Raw genomic sequence first — 20,002 nt, forward strand, 5'->3', positions numbered from 1 at the left:
TAAATAAAATCCATCCTGTAATCCTTAGTCATCATTTGAACAACACAAAAAGAGAGAGGGGGGGAATAACATTTAAAAAATGGCATTCGGTACCCCTTGGTGTACAATAAATGATGTTAAAAGTGTAAACTCAAAAGTTGGTGCCTCCTCATCAAAAGGTAAATGCAACTTTTGTTGAACAGTTCTTGATCTTACACACACGGTAAAGTGGGAGTGGTCACCAAAGTCTAGTAAGTCGCTCTGGATAAGAATGTCTGCTAAATGTTTAAAAGGTAAATGTAGTAAAGCTCTCTGCTCAGCCTTTTCCATTCAGTTTATGCTTAATTTACTTTCTCCTTGTTCAACCACCTATTCAACCAACGTAATATCCCCACCTCTTGAACCTCCTCTCCCAAATTCTCCTCCTTCCATCTCCCCACAGAGTTGTTGGGTGCAGTAGGGATGTGGTCCCTTCATTGGCTCTCTTTGCTTTTAATCATTGTGTCCATTGACAGCTTTGGTTCTCCCAGAGCCTCTCCTTCATTTAGATGAGCTGGCTGAGTTTTTCCAAGAGTCTCTCTCACCTACAAGAGGACAAACAGGGAATAGGCTCCTTGATGAACATCAGCAAATATGATTATGCTTTATATACACTGCTCAAAAAAATAAAGGGAACACTAAAATAACACATCCTAGATCTGAATGAATTAAATATTTTTATTAAATACTGTTTTCTTTACATAGTTGAATGTGCTGACAACAAAATCACAAAAATTATCAATGGAAATCAAATTTATCAACCCATGGAGGTTTGGATTTGGAGTCACACTCAAAATTAAAGTGGAAAACCACACTACAGGCTGATCCAACTTTGATGTAATGTCCTTAAAACAAGTCAAAATGAGGCTCAGCAGTGTGTGTGGCCTCCACGTGCCTGTATGACCTCCCTACAATGCCTGGGCATGCTCCCGATGAGGTGGCGGATGGTCTCCTGAGGGATCTCCTCCCAGACCTGGACTAAAGCATCCGCCAACTCCTGGACAGTCTGTGGTGCAACGTGGTGTTGGTGGATGGAGCGAGACATGATGTCCCAGATGTGCTCAATTGGATTCAGGTCTGGGGAACGGGCGGGCCAGTCCATAGCATCAATGCCTTCCTCTTGCAGGAACTGCTGACACACTCCAGCCACATGAGGTCTAGCATTGTCTTGCATTAGGAGGAACCCAGGGCCAACCGCACCAACATATGGTCTCACAAGGGGTCTGAGGCTCTCATCTCGGTACCTAATGGCAGTCAGGCTACCTCTGGCGAGCACAGGGAGGGCTGTGCGGCCCCCCCAAAGAAATGCCACCCCACACCATGACTGACCCACTGCCAAACCAGTCATGCTGGAGGATGTTGCAGGCAGCAGAACGTTCTCCACGGCGTCTCCAGACTGTCACATGTGCTCAGTGTGAACCTGCTTACATCTGTGAAGAGCAGAGGGCGCCAGTGGTGAATTTGACAATCTTGGTGTTCTCTGGCAAATGAAAAACATCCTGCACGGTGTTGGGCTGTAAGCACAACCTCCACCTGTGGACGTCGGGTCCTCATACCACCCTCATGAAGTCAGTTTCTGACCGTTTGAGCAGACACATGCACATTTGTGACCTGCTGGAGGTAATTCTGGCAGTGCTCCTCCTTGCACAAAGGCGGAGGTAGCGGTCCTGCTGCTGGGTTGTTGCCCTCCTACGGCCTCCTCCACGTCTCCTGATGTACTGGCCTGTCTCCTGGTAGCGCCTCCATACTCTGGACACTACGCTGACAGACACAGCAAACCTTCTTGCCACAGCTCGCATTGATGTGCCATCCTGGATGAGCTGCACTACCTGAGCCACTTGTGTGGGTTGTAGACTCCGTCTCATGCTACCACTAAAGTGAAAGCACCGGCAGCATTCAAAAGTGACCAAAACATCAGCCAGGAAGCATAGGAACTGAGAAGAGGTCTGTGGTCACCCCCTGCAGAACCACTCCTTTATTGGGGGTGTCTTGCTAATTGCCTATAATTTCCACATGTTGTCTATTCCATTTGCACAACAGCATGTGAAATTTATTGTCAATCAGTGTTGCTTCCTAAGTGGACAGTTTGATTTCACAGAAGTGTGATTGACTTGGAGTTACATTGTGTTGTTTAAGTGTTCCCTTTATTTTTTTGAGCAGTGTATATAAAAATACTTTCCACTTGACTCTGATGCTTACCTGTGATGTCATCAGGGACGTAACCACACAAGTCTTTTAGGTTACCATCCTCACGCTCAGAGACGCTCTAAAGGAGAGGGTTCTTGATAGTCAGTCAGAAGCAAAAATAACAATTAAAAATACTAAACTGGACAAAGACTCTTATGGCCAACATAGTCTTTCTGTGCAACAGTTGACTGTGGGCTTACCATTAACTCAGGCTCATACCGCACCATCCCATACAGACAGAGAAGTGTGATGAAGGCCTACAGAGAGAGCGGTAGAGAGCACTGACACCACAATGAGAGCACTCATCTCCCATATAGCAGTCACATGTCAGAGCATACCAATGGTATTACACAGCCTAAATAGCACATCATTGTTATGGACACTTGCGATATAAGAATTGGAGCAGGGATCATTTTTAAGGTAAACACATGTTCGTGCACACACACACAGAGAGCGAGAGAGACGCGGCTCTTACCACACACAGAGAGCGAGAGAGATGCGGCTCTTACCACACACAGAGAGCGAGAGAGACGCGGCTCTTACCACACACAGAGAGCGAGAGAGACGCGGCTCTTACCACACACAGAGAGCGAGAGAGACGCGGCTCTTACCACACACAGAGAGCGAGAGAGACGCGGCTCTTACCACACACAGAGAGCGAGAGAGACGCGGCTCTTACCACACACAGAGAGCGAGAGAGACGCGGCTCTTACCACACACAGAAGCCACTGGAACACATACCGGCCTTGTGTTTTGGAGAACACATCCTGACCAAACTTGATGCACGCTAGGGCCTCCAGGAAGGCTATGGCCCTGTGGGTTAGATAGAGACCGTTGTTAACGGGCCTCCAGGAAGGCTATGGCCCTGTGGGTTAGATAGAGACCGTTAACGGGCCTCCAGGAAGGCTATGGCCCTGTGGGTTAGATAGAGACCGTTGTTAACGGACACTCACCACCAAACATTCACCTTTAACAATAATTGCATTTTACAACAAGCATTATCTATAGCAAAATATATATTTTTTGTTAATGGCACTATGTTAAAATGCACACAGTCACAGAAAACAAATACATTTCCTCATTAATTCTAGTCACCAGACTGCAGAGGGTACATAGACTTTTGCTGTGCTTATAATATTGAAGGGGTGAAGCCAGGGGCATACAAGGCCCTCATTGTTTTCTATTTAATAGTGAGAGAGCAATCTGGTCACACGTGGTTACCAGCACCTAGTCAGGGCAATCACTAGCTTAGGACTGAGATGAGGTCAGCATCTTTACAATATTTTGAATAAAACTGTACGTGACCTAATTTCCCATTCACAGCACTTCTGACATGTTTGTCAATGACATGGTCGCAACATTAGAAATGGCCACTAGAGGATCCAGACGAGACTCACCCAAACATCCAACATTGTGTTCCCACTCTTTTGCACTGTGTGTCTATCAGATACGCATAATACTGTCGGAAAGAACAGGAAGACGAACATTAGATACAGTTTATCTACAGCCATGACAAAAACGACTGTCAAATCATTACGATAAACAGAACGGTTTACAGAAATAGTTCAAAACTTACTTAAACTCAATTCCATCTATATGAGAAGAGACTGCAGGTGTCTGTCAAAACCCCCTTGTGCCTCTATAATGTAGAGCACGTGTGGAGTGGCATGTTGGAGGGGTCCCTACCGTACAGTAGGGGCTGTGATGATTCCAAGGAGGAGGATCCGGCACCAGCTGAGTGTGTGAAAAGCCTGGAACACGAAGATGTGCTTCAGGAAGAAAGTGTTCAACTCAGTCAGCTGTTTAGAGGAAAGGAGGACAGACAGGAAGTAAAGTAGTCCAGCAACATGTATATTAAAATCATCACTGAACTCACAGCTTAGATACCATAACATCTAGCCCATAATCTTCAGCACCGTCAATAAGACAAGATCATAGAAAACAAACTGTTGTAAATTTTTAAATACAAATATTGTTCAACTCCATATGTTTCACAACAGTGTTCAATCGCAAATGACTTATCAGTCAATATACACAGAGTAATGACATAAATGGATTCTGAATTCTAACCCTGACACTACATACTATGTATCATTTCCAGGTCAGAGGTCACCTGACAGAGGATCATAAAAAAAGAGGTAGACCCCAGCCAACCTCTGGAAGGAGGACTTGGGGTCTAACCAGTGTATGTAGGTATAGCTGGCTGGGGTGAACTGGAGCAGAACTTGTTTCAGCTTCCCTGTGGTCGTATGGATGTCTCTGAAGACACATCATAGATACAGATATACAACCAGAGGTACACCTACACACTGGGAAGTACCACTGATGAGTGTTCAGACACAGACACACAAGGTTAAACACACAGATACAGGCAAAAAGAGAATTACATACGCTGAGTGTACAACGCATGCCGTTCCATTACATAGACTGATCAGGTGAATCCAGGGGAAAGCTATGATCCCTTATTGATGTCACTTGTTTAATCCACTTCAAATCAGTGTAGACAAAAGGGAGGAAACAGGTTAAATGATTTTTAAGCCTTGAGACATTTGAGATATGGATTGTGTATGTGTGCCATTCAGAGGGTGAATGGGCAAGACAAAATATTTAAGTGCCTTTGAACGGGGTATGGTACTAGGTGCCAGGCACACTGATTTGAGTGTGTCAAGAACTGCAACGCTGCTGGATTTTTCACTCTCAACAGTATGGTGGTAATTACAAGATTATGTTATAATACTTTTATTCCATAAAACGGTTGTTTTATTCAACAGCATAGAGGGTTCTTATAACTATTGTGTCTGTGTGAATTGAAAGTGGGCCTCAGAGATAACACTGACAGGAGATTTACAATGTCTTTCGGATACCGCATTCCAGAGCATGAGTTAATGTTTCTGTTCTATAGGGTACCAGGGAGAGATGACCCCAGGGCCAGACCTAGGTCTCTACACAAAGATAACTGTTTTTATCCGCAGATACTGTCTGCTGTGAATTATAAGTATCTTTCATACAAATCTTAACCTTGTGACCCATTCCATACATCTGTTGTTCGTCATGTAGACTGAAGGGGGTTTATCTTAGCTATAAAATACCTTTGTACTTTTGTCTCAGGGCTCTGAACGAATCACCTGAAGGGGATTCATCGACCAGCCATCATAGAGCACTCAATCAATTCACTTTATATGCGTGTGTTGTATTGACCTGCTTCCGTATTAATAAGTGAATACAGATTTAGTTGAACTCTGACTTGTGTGATAAGTTTGTCTCTCCTCATTTGATAGTATAGAAATTAACCACCACAACAGTTTCCTGTGTGTATCATGAATGGTCCACCACCCAAACAACATCCAGCCAACTTGACACCTGTGGGAAGCATCGGAGTCCACATTGTCTAGCATCCCTTTGGAATGCTTCGACACCTTGTAGAGTCCATGCCCTGACTAATTGAGGCTGTTCTGCGGGTTAAAAGGGGTAGGGCAACTCTATATTAAGGTGTTCCTAATGTTTTGTACACTCAGTGTAAATGAGAAAGCACACATGCAATTAATCAGAGCAGGCAGAAATTCAATAGAATAATGTAGTTTAACTGTATTGTGCCATCTGTCATGAGACTACAGGAAAAGGGAGGAATCCAATAGAAGGATAACTCACTTGATGCAGGCCAATTGGTAGGTGTGCATCTCTAGGAAGCGACACACAGTCATGCCCAGCCAGATGCCCCCTCCATTACAAAGCAGGAAGTCCAGGATCACCTGGTACCACCAGCACTCAGAAAAGTTAGGGAGCAGGTGCATGAAGAACAGCTGAGAGTGCGAGACAGAAAGAGAGCGAGGTGAATGAGGAGCTGACATTTGACTTAAATGAGCACATCCAATAGAATAAATCAGAAGCAACATATGGACTGAAACCGAAATGTGATCTGTTGTTAGAAATTGAGCAGGACTTCACAAAGACATCTGTGTCCTAAAAGGCACCATATTCCCTATATAGTGCACCACTTTTGAGGGTCCATATGGCTCTGGTCAAAATTTGTGCACTGTATAGGGAATAGGGTGCCATTTGGGATGCACTTTTATTTACCTCAGTGAGCTCCCTGGTGATGCTGATGGTCCAGCAGATGCCGTGGCTGCGGATGAGCAGGGCCTTCATGGCCCAGCCCGCAAAATTCCCAAACACAAAGATGTCAAAGTGGCTCAGGATCCGTTCCCAGGTTATCACGTGGCAGTTCACTGCATATTCCTGCAGGAGGAGAAAGGCCAGGTAAGACATGAACACAGAAAAGGCAGAGAAGACATAATACAGTGGTGTGAAAGGAAAGGGGTATACCTAGTCAGTTGTACAACTGAATGCCTTGAACTGAAATGTGTCTTCTGCATTTAACCCCTCTGAATCAGAGGTGCAGGAAGCTGCCTTAAATCAACATCCACGTTTTCGGCGCCCAGAGAACAGTGGGTTATAACAGCCTTGCTCATGGGCAGAACGACCGATGAGTAGGTGTCCAAACTTTTGACTTGAACTCTATAAAATTAAATTAAAAATTAAAAAGCCTCTCGCTGTCAACCGCAAGAACGGGCAAATCTGGTGCAGTCCATGAGGAGGAGATGCACTGCAGTACTTATTGCAGCTGGTGGCCACACCAGATACTGACTGTTACTTTTGACCCCTCCTTTGTTGAGGGCCACATTATTCAATTTCTGTTAGTCACGTCTGTGGAACTTGTTCAGTTTATGTCTCAGTTGTTGAATCTTGTTATGTTCATACCAATATTTACACATGTTAAGTTTGATGAAAATAAACGCAGTTGACAGCGAGAGGACGCTTTTTTAAATAATGAAGACAACAAAACTATGAAAACACACATATGGAATCATGTAGTAACCAAAAAAAGTGTTAAACAAATGCAAATATATTTTAGATTCTTCAAAGTAGCAATCCTTTGCCTTGACAGCTTTGCACACTCTTGGCATTCTCTCAACCAGCTTCACCTGGAATGCTTTTCCCACAGTCTAGAAATAGTTCCCACATATGCTGAGCACTTGTTGGCTGCTTTTTCTTCACTCTGCAGTCCAACTCATGCCAAACCATCTCAATTGGGTTGAGGTCGGGTGATTGTGGAGGCCAGGTCATCTGATGCAGCACCATCACTCTCCTTCTTGGTCAAATAGCCCTTACACAGCCTGGAGGTGTGTTTGGGTCATTGTCCTGTTGAAAAACGTGTTAGTCCCACTAAGCGCAAACCAGATGGAATGGTGCATCATTAAGTGTGCACCATTAAGTGTGCCTTGAATTCTAAATAAATCACTGACAATGTCACCAGCAAAGAACCCCCACACAACGACACCTCCTCCTCCATGCTTCACGGTGGAAACCACACATGCAGAGATCATTCATTCACCTGCTCTGCGTATCACAAAGACACGGCGGTTGGAACCAAAAATCGTATATTTAGACTCATCAGACCAAAGGACAGATTTCCGCCGGTCCAATGTCCATTGCTTGGGTTTCTTGGCCCAATCAAGTCTCTTCTTCTTATTGGTGTCTTTTAGTAGGGGCTTCTTTGTAGCAATTCGACCATGAAGGCCTGATTCAGTTGATGTTCAGATGTGTCTTACTCTGTGAAGCATTTATTTGGGCTGCAATTTCTGAGGCTGGTAACTCTAATGAACTTATCCTCTGCAGCAAATGTAACTCCTGGTTTACCTTTCCTGTGGCAGTCCTCATGAGAGCCAGTTTCATCATGACGCTTGATGTTTTTTTTTACTGCACTTGAAGAAACGTTCAAAGTTCTTGAAATGTTCCACATTGACTGACCTTCATGTCTTAAAGTAATGGACTGTAGTTTCTCTGCTTATTTGAGCGGTTCTTGCAATAATATGGACTTGGTCTTTTACCACATAGGGCTATCTTCTGTATACCACCCCTACCTTGTTACAACACAACTGATTGGCTCAAACGCATTAAAAAGGAAAGTAAATCTACAAATTAACTTAATTAAGGCACACATGTTAATTGAAATCCATTCCAGGTGACTACCCCATGAAGCTGGTTGAGAGAATGCCAAGAGTGTGCAAAGTTGTCCTCAAGGCAAAAGGTGGGTACTTTGAAGAATCTAAAATGTATTTTTTTTATTTAAAACACTTTTTTGGTTACCACATGATTCCATGTGTTATTTCATAGTTTTGATGTCTTCATTATTATTCTACAATGTAGAAAATAGTACAAATAAAATAAAAACCCTTGAATGAGTAGGTGTGTCCAAACTGTTGAAAGGTACTACACACACACACAATATATATATATATATATATATAATATAAACAAGGACATTTCTAAGTGACATACACACACACACTATCGTTCAAAAGTTTGGGGTCACTTGTTTTCCATGAAACATGAAATGAGTTGCAAAATGAATAGGAAATATAGTCAAGATGTTGACAAGGTTATAAATAATGATTTTTAATTGAAATAATAATTGTGTCCTTCAAACTTTGCTTTCGTCAAAGAATCCTCCATTTGCAGCAATTACAGACTGGCAGACCTTTGGCATTTTAGTTGTCAATTTGTTGAGGTAATCTGAAGAGATTTCACCCCATGGTTCCTGAAGCATCTCACACAAGTTGGATTGGCTTGATGGTCACTTCTTATGTACCATACAGTCAAGCTGCTCCCACAAGAGCTCAATAGGCATGACAACCGGTGACTGTGCTGGCCACTCCATTATAGACAGAATACCAGCTGACTGCTTCTTCCCTAAATAGTTCTTGCATAGTTTGGAGCTGTGCTTTGGGTCATTATCCTGTTGTAGGAGGAAATTGGCCCCAATTAGGAGCCGTCCACAGGGTATGGCATGGTGTTGCAAAACAGAGTGATAGCCTTCCTTCAAGATCCCTTTTACCCTGTGCAAATCTCCCACTTTACCACCACCAATGCACCCCCAGACCATCACATTGCCTCCACCATGATTCACAGATGGCGTCAAGCACTCCTCCAGTATCTTTTTATTTTTTCTGCGTCTCACGAATGTTCTTCTTTGTGATCCAAACACCTAAAACCTACGATTCGTCTGTCCATAACACGTTTTTTCCAATCTTCCTCTGTCCAGTGTCTGTGTTCTTTTGCCCATCTTAATCTTTTATTTTTATTGGCACGTCTGAGATATGGCTTTTTCTTTGCAACTCTGGATAGAAGCCCAGCATCCCAGAGTCGCCTCTTCACTGTTGACGTTGAGACTGGTGTTTTGCAGGTATTATTTAATGAAGCTGCCAGTTGAGGACTTGTGAGGCGTCTGTTTTCTCAAACTAGAAGCTAATGTGCTTGTCCTCGTACTCAGTTGTGCACCGGGGCCTCCCACTCTTTCTATTTTGGTTAGGGCCAGTTTGCGCTGTTCTGTGAAGGGAGTAGTACACAGCGTTGTACGAGATCTCTTCAGTTTCTTGGCAATTTCTTGCATGAAATAGCCTTCATTTCTCAGAACAAGAATAGACTGATGAGTTGCATTAGAAAGTTCTTTGTTTCTGGACATTTGGAGCCTGTAATTGAACCTACAAATGGTGATTCTTCAGATACTCAACTAGTCTAAATAAGGCCAGTTTGATTGCTTCTTTAATCAGAACAACATTTTTCAGCTGTGCTAACATAATTGCAAAAGTGTTTTCTAATGATCAATTAGCCTTTTAAAATTATAAACTTGGATTAACTAACACAATGTGCCATTGGAACACAGAAGAGATGGTTGCTCATTTACAACATTAACAATGACTACACTGTATTTCTGATCAATTTGATATTATTTTAATGGATAAAAATGTTGCTTTTCTTTCAAAAACAAGGACATTTCAAATGACCCCAAACTTTTGAACAATAGTGTGTGTGTGTGTACACATGTGTGCGTGTCCCACTTCTAAAACCAAAGTTGCGCCTCGGTCTCCTACAAATGTAATTGGATTACCCTCCGGATTGGAGAGCTTTCCAAACCTAAACCAGGATCACTTCATCAGAATTTAACCTACCTTTTCATTGTGAAAACATGGCATGGATTTAAACTAAAGGATGGATGTAATAGGATAAATGCTTGAGGGAATGGAGGGGGAGTCATGGATCATCTTGAATACAAGCTCCAGGGTTAAGTTTCCCCAAAGTACAGATCTAGGAACAGCTGCCCCTCCCCCGATCATAACCTGACACAGTTGGAAAAATGCTGAACTGAACCAAGATCAGTGTCTAGGGACAACTACACCCACCGAATATGGTGTCCGGCATGCGGTGAATGAATACAGTAACATATTGAGATGAAAATAACTCACCATGATATCAGCCTCACGGTTAGCATAGCGTAGGTTGGGGTCCACCCAGTACATGAGTCTATTCACCTGAGCCCAGTTCAGGAAGAGGAGGATGACCAGGAACAGGAAGTACAGAACACTCATACCTGACAACAACAGGAAGGAACCAATCAGAGCGGAGTTCCATGAACATGGTTCCATAAAGGAGTTCCCCTGATGATGACATATACTGTGCAGTAGGCCTACTCACCAAATACCATGCGCCAAATCGCAGGATGTGGTCGGGTGAATGGACCTGAAGTGGTTAAATTAAATACTGCCTTTACACACGAATACATGTATCTACCATTATAAGAGTGGCTCTACCAAAACCCTCATACACTGCACTTCCAAAGTTAACGTAGCATATACTGCAAACAGTGGGTATCCCATTCACTCGTACAATCAAAACTATGTCAAGCTGCAAAAGGCCATGCTGTAGACTAGTTTCGAATCTTGGAAGAACTCAAAAGACCTGAACAACTATTATGTGACCAATGATCTACACTAGAACAACATTCCTCCCACCCACCCCATGCAGACACACGTTTTCTACCAGGTGCTGGGCTGAGCTATTGTCAAGTACAAGGCAATGACTGAGTGAGTACCATTGGGGAAGGCCAGGACACTGATGATGAGGAAGAAGGAGACAACCAACAGGAGACCCACTCGAAGGTTGTTGTCAGCATCTGTATCCTCCCTGGCAGAGAGAGCAGGGTTTAACATTTTAAAAAGCATTGGCTGAGATATGCAATATGTACATTATTCTCAAGAGGATAAAGTAAGGTTTACGATGACACAGTAAACGGAAAATGTGACAAAAAAATATAAGTTCTTGATTTTTGTATTTATAACAATAAGGAACATGAAAATGTCTAAATGTACGTAGTTCAGTTATACAATTGAGTTTACACTACGCCATGTTATCACAACTACTAGGTCTACTTGCTGGTCCAATGAGCCGTCTACTCTCAACTGTCATTGGGTTACCTGGAAAATACGAAGTAAATCAAACTAGCCACAGTGAACGTGTGAGGCTTGAAGAGAGTGAGGCTTGTAGAAAACGTCGATGCTGATGTCCTCCACCTGTTGCTCGTTAATCATCCGAAAGTGTAACATGTAATTCACATCATCCTTGCTTAATGTCCGGGACCCCAAAACAGGTGCCATGGCGAGGGCTAAGGAGTTTATTTATTTTAAGTATATGTCAGCACTTCCAGACAGGACAGGTTCGTCTGCCTATAAGTACATGGATGAGTATTGGGAACGACAAGGGGCAGAGAGAGTACTGAGCAAACCAGACAACGGCGCAACCAACTCAACAAAATATAGGGGTGTAGTGGGAATGCACATTCCAATACCAGCACTCCCAATTCATTCACTGCCATTTTTCATCGGAAATAGTTTTATATTTAATTATTTGTAACATTATAAAATTCCCGATGAAAGACAGGGAGTTGTTTTTATCGGTCCCTCATAGGTTGTTTGAGCTGCCTTGTTGCATTCCTATTTTGGCTGTGACACTTCCGTAATCCTTCGGTTAGAGTGCACACGTGAGTAGATTGACATTGGCGCTATCTTGTTGTTTTTACGCCTGTTCAGGGGACATATTCATGTTTTGACCCATATTTGTGTAAGTTATTGCATGATGTCATCCATTTTGTACAAGCAAAAACCACTATTTCTATACGCTGGCTGGCTACCCCGTATGATTGTTCTACGCAATCTAGCTAGCCATTGCTGCTTCAATGAGACATGCCCTCTTTTAGCCAGCAGATCCGACCTGCTTCCTTACAGCTGCACTAGGGTCTGACAACATTGATCTGTATATTAAGACACTGCGGAACCAGCGCAAGATATGGCTCAGAAAACATACCTCAATCCAGGGATGAGAAATGCGTTATATTCCGAATTATCCCAACTGTTACACTGAGAAGATTGAACAACTGCTAGTTTTGAAAGAAAACGGTCATTTTCATCCTCATGCTAGGTAGCAAAAACCACAGCAGCCATTTTGGAATGGCAGTGTCAGTCAATCAGCTCCTTTGTTGTTCAACACCACATACCATCCCATAATGGATGCTGTTGCTACTGATAGCTAGAATGAAGACTAAAATGGCTGTTTACTTAAAGTGGAACTGACAGCGTTTTAACTACAGAAATGAAACAAACAATCATATCAATAATAAAATATGAAATTCCCAGTTTATGCTTAAAAACCAACTCTTTACAAGGTTTTTTTTAAACAAGTTATATTTGCCTAAAAATTCCATACTGTACAGTAAGGCATTGTTGGCAGAATAGATGGATCAAACACAATTTTATTTGCCACATTTGCTGAATACAACAGTTGTATACCTTTCCGTGAAATGCTTACTTACGAGCCCTTAACCAACATTGCAGTTCAATAAATGCAGTTAAGAAAATATTTACTAAATAAACTGAAGTAAAAAATTAACACAATAACGAGGCTATATACTATAAATAGGGGGTACCGAGTCAATGTGTGGGGGTACAGGTTAGTCGAGGTAATTTGTAGATGTAGGGAGGGGTAAAGTGACTATGCATAGATAAACAGCGAGTAGCAGCAGTGTAAAAACAAAGGGGGGGGTCTATGTCAATAGTCCGGGTGGCCATTTGATGAATTGTTCAGCAGTCTTATGGCTTGTGGGTAGAAGCTGTTAAGGAGCCTTTAAACCTAGACGTGGTGCTACGGTACCACTTGCCGTGGGGTAGCAGGGAGAACAGTCTATGACTTGGGTATGACGTTTTTTTTTGGCCTTCCTCTGACACCACCTAGTATATAGGTCCTGGATGGTAGGAAGCTTGGCCCCAGTGATGTATTGAGCTGTAGGCACTACCCTCTGTAGTAGAGGTCGACCGATTAATCGGAATGGCCGATTAATTAGGGCCGATTTCAAGTTTTCATAACAATCTGATATCGGTATGTTTGGATGTCGATTTGCAGATTTTTTTTTTGCACGCAGAGTCAGGGTATATGTGATAATAATAAACGTTTTGTTTTCGAAATGATTGTTTCCGGATTCGACCATATTAATGACCAAAGGCTTGTATTTCTGTGTGTTATTATGTTATAATTAAGTCTATGATTTGATAGAGCAGTCTGATTGAGCGATGGTAGGCACCAGCAGCATTCATTCAAACAGCACTTTAGTGCGTTTTGCCAGCAGCTCTTCGTTGTGCTATAAACATTGCGCTGTTTATGACTTCAAGCCTATCAACTCCCGAGATTAGGCTGGTGTAACCGATGTGAAATGGCTAGCTAGTTAGTGGGGTGCGCGCTAATAGCGTTTCAAACGTCACTCGCTCTGAGACTTGGAGTGGTTGTTCCCCTTGCTCTGTATGGGTAATGCTACTTCAAGGGTGGCTGTTGTCGATGTGTTCCTTGTTCGAGCCCAGGTAGGAGCGAGGAGAGGGACGGAAGCTATACTGTTACACTGGCAATACTAAAGTGCCTATAAGAACATCCAATAGTCAAAGATATATGGAATACAAATGGTATAGAGAGAAATAGTCCTATAAATACTATATTAACTACAACCTAAAACTTCTTACCTTGGAATATTGAAGTCTCATGTTAAAAGGAACCACCAGCTTTCATATGTTCTCATGTTCTGAGCATGGAACTTAAACATTAGCTTTTTACATGGCACACACACACTTTTACTTTCTTCTCCAACACTTTGTTTTCGCATTATTTAAACCAAATTGAACATGTTTCATTATTTATTTGAGGCTAAATCGATTTTTATTGATGTATTATATTAAGTTAAAATAAGTGTTCATGCAGTATTGTTGTAATTGTCATTATTACAAATAAAAAAAATAAAATCGGTTGATTTAATCGGTATCGGCTTTTTTTGGTCGTCCAATAATCGGTATCGGCGTTGAAAAATCATCTGTCGACCTGTACTCTGTAGCGCCTTACGATGTCGAGCAGTTGCCATACCAGGCGGTGATGTAACCGGGCAGGATACTCTCAATGGTGCAGAACTTTTTAAGGACCTGGGGACCCATGCCAAATATTTAGTCTCCTGAGGGGTAACAGGTATTGTCGTGCCCTCTTCACGATTGTCTTGGTGTGTTTGGACCATAATAGTTTGTTGGTGTAGTGACACCAAGGAACTTGAAACTCTCAAACCGTTCCACTATAACCCTGTCGATGTGAATGGGGGCATGTTCGGCCCTCCTTTTCATGTAGTCGACAATCAGCTCCTTTGTCTCGCTCACGTTGAGGGAGAGGTTGTTGTCCTGGAACCGCACTGCCAGGTCTCTGACCTCTCTATAGGCTATCTCATCGTTGTTGGTAATCAGACCTACCACTGTTGTCGTCAGCAAATGTAATTATGATGTTGGAGTCGTGGGTGAACAAGGAGACACCCCTTCAAATGATTGGATTCGGCTATTTCAGCCACACCCATTGCTGATGGGTGTATAAAATCGAGCACACCACCATGCAATCTCCATAGCCAAACATTGGCCGTAGAATGGCCAAATGAAGGACTTTCAACATGGCACCGACAGTCAATTGTCTGCCCTGCTAGAGCTACCCCGGTCAACTGTAAGTGCTGTTATTGTGAAGTGAAAACGTCTAGGAGCAACACCAGCTCAGCCGCAGCGTGCTAGGCCACACAAGCTCACAAAACTGGGCCGCCGAGTGGTGAAGCATGTAGCAACACTTACTATCGAGTTCCAAACGCATCTGGAAGCAACGTCAGCACAAAAACTGTTAGTCGGGAGCATCATGAAATGGGTTTCCATGGCCGAGCATCTGCACATAAGCCTAAGATCTCTGGAGTGATGAATCACACTTCACCATCTGGCAGTCCAACAAACAAATCTGGGTTTGGCGGATGCCAGGAGAACTCTACCTCCCCGAATGCATAGTGCCAGCTGTAAAGTTTGGTAGAGGAGGTATAATGTTGTGGGTCTGTTTTTATGGTTCGGGCTAGGCCCCTTAGTTCCAGTGATGGGAAGTCTTAACGCTACATTATACAATGACATTCTAGACTATTCTGTGCTTCCAACTTTGTGGCAACAGTTTGGGGAAGGCCCTTTCCTGTTTCAGCATGACAATGCCCCCGTGCATAAAGCGAGGTCCATACAAAAGTGAATGATGGCAGTGTGGCAAATGGCTTATTTGCATATAGGCCTACTATAGCTCTGATTGGCTATGGCACACCGGTCTGCGTAGATTCTGGTTCTGGACAAGACGGATGTTTATTTACTGCAGTCTATTAATTGTCCAAACGCACAGCCGCTTTCCCATTCTATATTGCAATCAAATTTTCACAAATGCCTTAAATTCATTGAATTTTTGAGAATGACCTATATGAAAATGACCATATCTAAGTGCTCGCTTTTTCAGAAAATGTTTAATAAAGGTGTCATATTCTTCCTGGGGGTTTATATGAACAGATTTTAATAAGATTCCATGTTGCTAGTTCCCCATGTTGTCAGTTCCCCTTTAGTAGTCGTTCCATATTCTCAGTGTAACAATAATTCGGATTAGAACTCATTTCTAACTGCTATGCTTTATCTTGGCCAGGTCGCAGTTACAAATGAGAACTTGTTCTCAACTAGCCTACCTGGCTAAATAAAGGTGAAATAAATGTTTTAAGTTTAAAAAAATCCCTGGATTGAGTTATGTTTACTGAGCCATATCTAGCGCTGGCTCCGCGGTGTCTTAATATACACAGGGTAGGCTGTCCGTCCGTAGTGCAGTTGTAAGCAAGTGGGTCAGATCTTCTGGCTAGCCCCTTATTCATTGTTTATAATATATTGGTTGCTTCTTTACTCAACAACACCAATCCCCATCATTCAAGCTCAATTAAAAATTCATAGCATTGGCTAACGTACTTGTATGATGGTGTGTTCCAGTTACGTTCAATGTACAGACCCCCTTCTCATGTCACAATGTCCTGTGTTTTTATCACAGATATCTACATGGCTTTAACTTGTATCCATCATTGTCAGAGATGCACCAGTTTACTGAGGTCAAGGAGTGTTGGTATCACCACCCTTCAGTATTCCACAGATGCCCAGCATTGGCCTGCAGCCCTCTGGAATTATTTCATTGTTCCAGTCTTGCCCTCTGTGCTCCAGAGAAGTCCGAATCCATCTCAGACGCGACAGAGGTGGAATCTAGGAGTGCGGAGTTACTGTGAATCTCATGCTAAGGTCCAACCATCTCAAACGAAACACAGGAATACTGATGAGTTACCTGGGACTGATATGGTGTCATATCAGAATCCTGTCTCCCATCAACTCATAGATGGAGGGATTCTTCTGAAGGAGTGGCAGACAGCTTTTGGTACTAATGCCACCCCTGTGTACACACACACACACACAGTTAAATAAAGGTGAAATAAATAAAATAAAAACACAGTGGTCATTTCTACCTAATATTTTTTGTCCTCTCCAGATTTGGATGATGCCCCAGGCCACTCTGCATTAGAGGAGATCAGTCACGAGGAGGCAGTTCATATGGACATCCCAGCTGCCCTGCCTCCTGTCTCCATCTCCCTGAAAGACTATGTCAACGAGTCAGAGACGCTTGGAAAGCTTATACAGCTAGGTAGGTTGGGTTCATTTAGGGTTTGTATCTGATTCGCCATTACTCCCTCACTGTCTAATGTACAAGAGCAATAGATGTCATGTATATCTATGTCTCTGGATCGTACTCACTAGGCACCAAACTGAAGTAAATGGGGAGGGATTACTAGAGCCCAAAAATAAACACTTGCTTTTTATTTCTACTGCAGAGCATTTTGATACGCTGTGCACTAATGAATGTGACCCTGGTGTTAACCCTTCGGTTCCTTCTTCAGGTGTTCAGCTATGGAAACTGGAGCAGAGGCCTAACGTGGGTTCCATGTTGCTGAGGCTAGACTTCCAGACAGACGTGACCCCACGGCTGGTCTTCCTGAAGCAGCTGGGAGTGGACGATTCTCGCCTGGGTTATCTGATCAGCCACAACCCCTTCATCCTCACAGAGAGCCTGGAGAACCTGCAGGCCAGGTACCAGAGTTGAGGGGATGGTTGTTTTATTGGCAGGTTGCATTTTCTACAGTCAGCAACACACAGGGTTGACTATTGTAATGGACGTTTTAAATTGTGTGTCCATGTAACTAACCTTGTGAAAATGTCCTATTATAATCTACTGTTCTTCTGAGTATAATTATGTGTTGCAAACCAGCTTGCTCCTGTGTCCTTGTAGAGATGAAAGGATAACTGAAAGTCCTTCCCAAGAACAGGAAACTATAAAGATATGTGCTTATCACCCAATGCTTCGGAATTCAGACTGTCTACACTGAGCTGTATAACTCTGTTCCCTCTGAGCTCAGAAATAAAGAATCTTAGTTTGACTTGGACTCAAGAAAATCCTTATTTGATAATATTCACCACACTATCTTAGGGACATAGACGAAACTTGGTCTTTCCAACTGATATACCTGTTTAATCTCGTCTTTCAGCTTCAGTTCTTATAGGACTATGACAGGTGATACATTTCATTGTTAAATTATTTACAAATAATCTGTAGTATAAAATTAGGTAATAATCTCTCTTTCACATTAGGGTGGCATATCTTAGGTCCAAGAAGTTCAGCGCTGAGTCTGTGGCTTCCATGGTGTCCAGAGCTCCGTACCTGCTGAACTTCAGTGTGAAGAGGATGGACAACCGCCTTGGATTCTACCAACAGCAGTTAGGCCTTAGTGCTCAGAAGGTCAGGTCTGAATTGAGTAAACAATTACATTTAAAAGTTGTGTAAGGATTGACCCAAGACAACAGCAATTGGTCACATTATGTCCCACTAAATTTGTTATAGAACATTATTCACACCCCAAATTACAGACAGTAAGATAATGCATAAGATAATACATTCGTATCTTTCAGACACGGGATGTTGTGGCTCGCCTTCCAAGACTTTTGTGTGGAAGCTTGGAGACAGTTAAGGAGAATCTTAAGGTGTGACAACAAACAAACGCTATTAAACATTAACTGTGATATGTCTTAATTCTTGGAGAGAAAAATAGGATTAATTCTTAGAATCCGTCTTTTTCATCCTAGATATGCAAACTGGAGATGGGGTTTCGTGAAAATGAGCTCCAGCACATTGTCACTGTAATCCCCAAAGTTCTTACTGCTAACAAGAAGAAACTGACCCAGATATTTGACTACATCCACAACACCATGAACATACCCCATGACCTGATTGTAAAGTTCCCACAGGTAAGCTATAAACTACCAGTCCTGAATCATCCATCTTTGGATAGTGGATACTCGCAAAGAATACATTATCTGGATATGTTAGCGTTTACCTAGCCCAATAATTTACTCCTTATAGTTCATGTTCTGTTTAAAGGTGTTTAGGCTCTGGAAGCTGAAACAGCCAAATACTCCATCTAAACATGAATCGATTCTCGATTGCTGTACAGTTCTACAAACAGAAAGCACTGTACTTTCATATCACATCAAAATAATTTCACATATACTAAATATACTTACTGTACACTGTTTTAACACAGTTGCATCCAACAGTATTTTTCAGTGACGACATGTTTTTGGCGTCCGTCTTCCATTTACACACTGGTGTTTGGAGACGCAGATAGTGTGGACTAGCTGTGCTAATTGGCTGTCTTCAGTCTGTTTTCCGTTAACAAGCGCTGTAACGTAAATATGGCCGTGTGGGAACCCTAACCCTATAAAGGTGTGTAGTAATTAAACTATTTGTTTATTTTATTATTTCTCGCTGACATGAATGATTCGTTCATTATGTTTCCAAAACCATTCCGCAAGCGATGCGTGTTCACGTCTAGAGAAAAGTCCGGGCTCGTAACAAAACTCGTCAATAGGCGTTTAAGGTAGTTCGCGTCTGTGACTTGGGTGGGGTAGTATTTACCAAGTGATGGATCAGGAACCACTTATGGGTCACAGTGGGTAACCCCTGCTGGGTCATGGCCAAGGACTGAGTTGTGGCTAAAAACATTTTTATTTTGTTGAGCTGATGGGACATAGTACATTACCAGTGAATTGTCTTTAGACATGTCACAGATTCAGTTGGACTTGCTATCACCTATTGTCTGAAAAGGTATCTGTCCTTTCTACAGGTCCTGAATGCAAAGTACCTTCGTATCAAAGAAAGACACCTGTTCCTGCAATACCTAGATAAGGCTCAGTATGACCCTGCCAAGCCTAATTACATCTGTCTGGACAAGCTTGTCTCCCTGCCAGATGAGGCCTTCTGCACTGAAGTGGCATCAGCCACACTAAAGGACTTTGAACTGTTTCAGAAGACGATGTAATTAATAAAACACTACAGTTTCTGTATATGTGTGTTATGTGAATAAATTTGTTGAAGATATTCTACAATTGAAAATTGCTGTTTACTATTGAACTGGTTGAATGAGCCGATGAGCATGACCAGAAGAGTGCCACATTTCGACACATTGTTG

The 20,002-nt window shown here is 42.6% G+C and overlaps 2 pseudogenes; one reads left to right on the top strand and one right to left on the bottom strand.

Moving 5' to 3' along the window:
• Positions 1 to 342: 342 nt before the first annotated feature.
• On the bottom strand, positions 343 to 11,777 carry LOC139391814 (phosphatidylserine synthase 1-like; annotated as a pseudogene).
• Positions 11,778 to 11,968: 191 nt separating this feature from the next.
• On the top strand, positions 11,969 to 19,926 carry LOC139391812 (transcription termination factor 3, mitochondrial-like; annotated as a pseudogene).
• The last annotated feature ends 76 nt before the right edge of the window (positions 19,927 to 20,002 follow it).

Source organism: Oncorhynchus clarkii, chromosome 32 (genome assembly GCF_045791955.1).
Source record: "Oncorhynchus clarkii lewisi isolate Uvic-CL-2024 chromosome 32, UVic_Ocla_1.0, whole genome shotgun sequence".
Taxonomy (NCBI): Eukaryota; Metazoa; Chordata; class Actinopteri; order Salmoniformes; family Salmonidae; genus Oncorhynchus; species Oncorhynchus clarkii.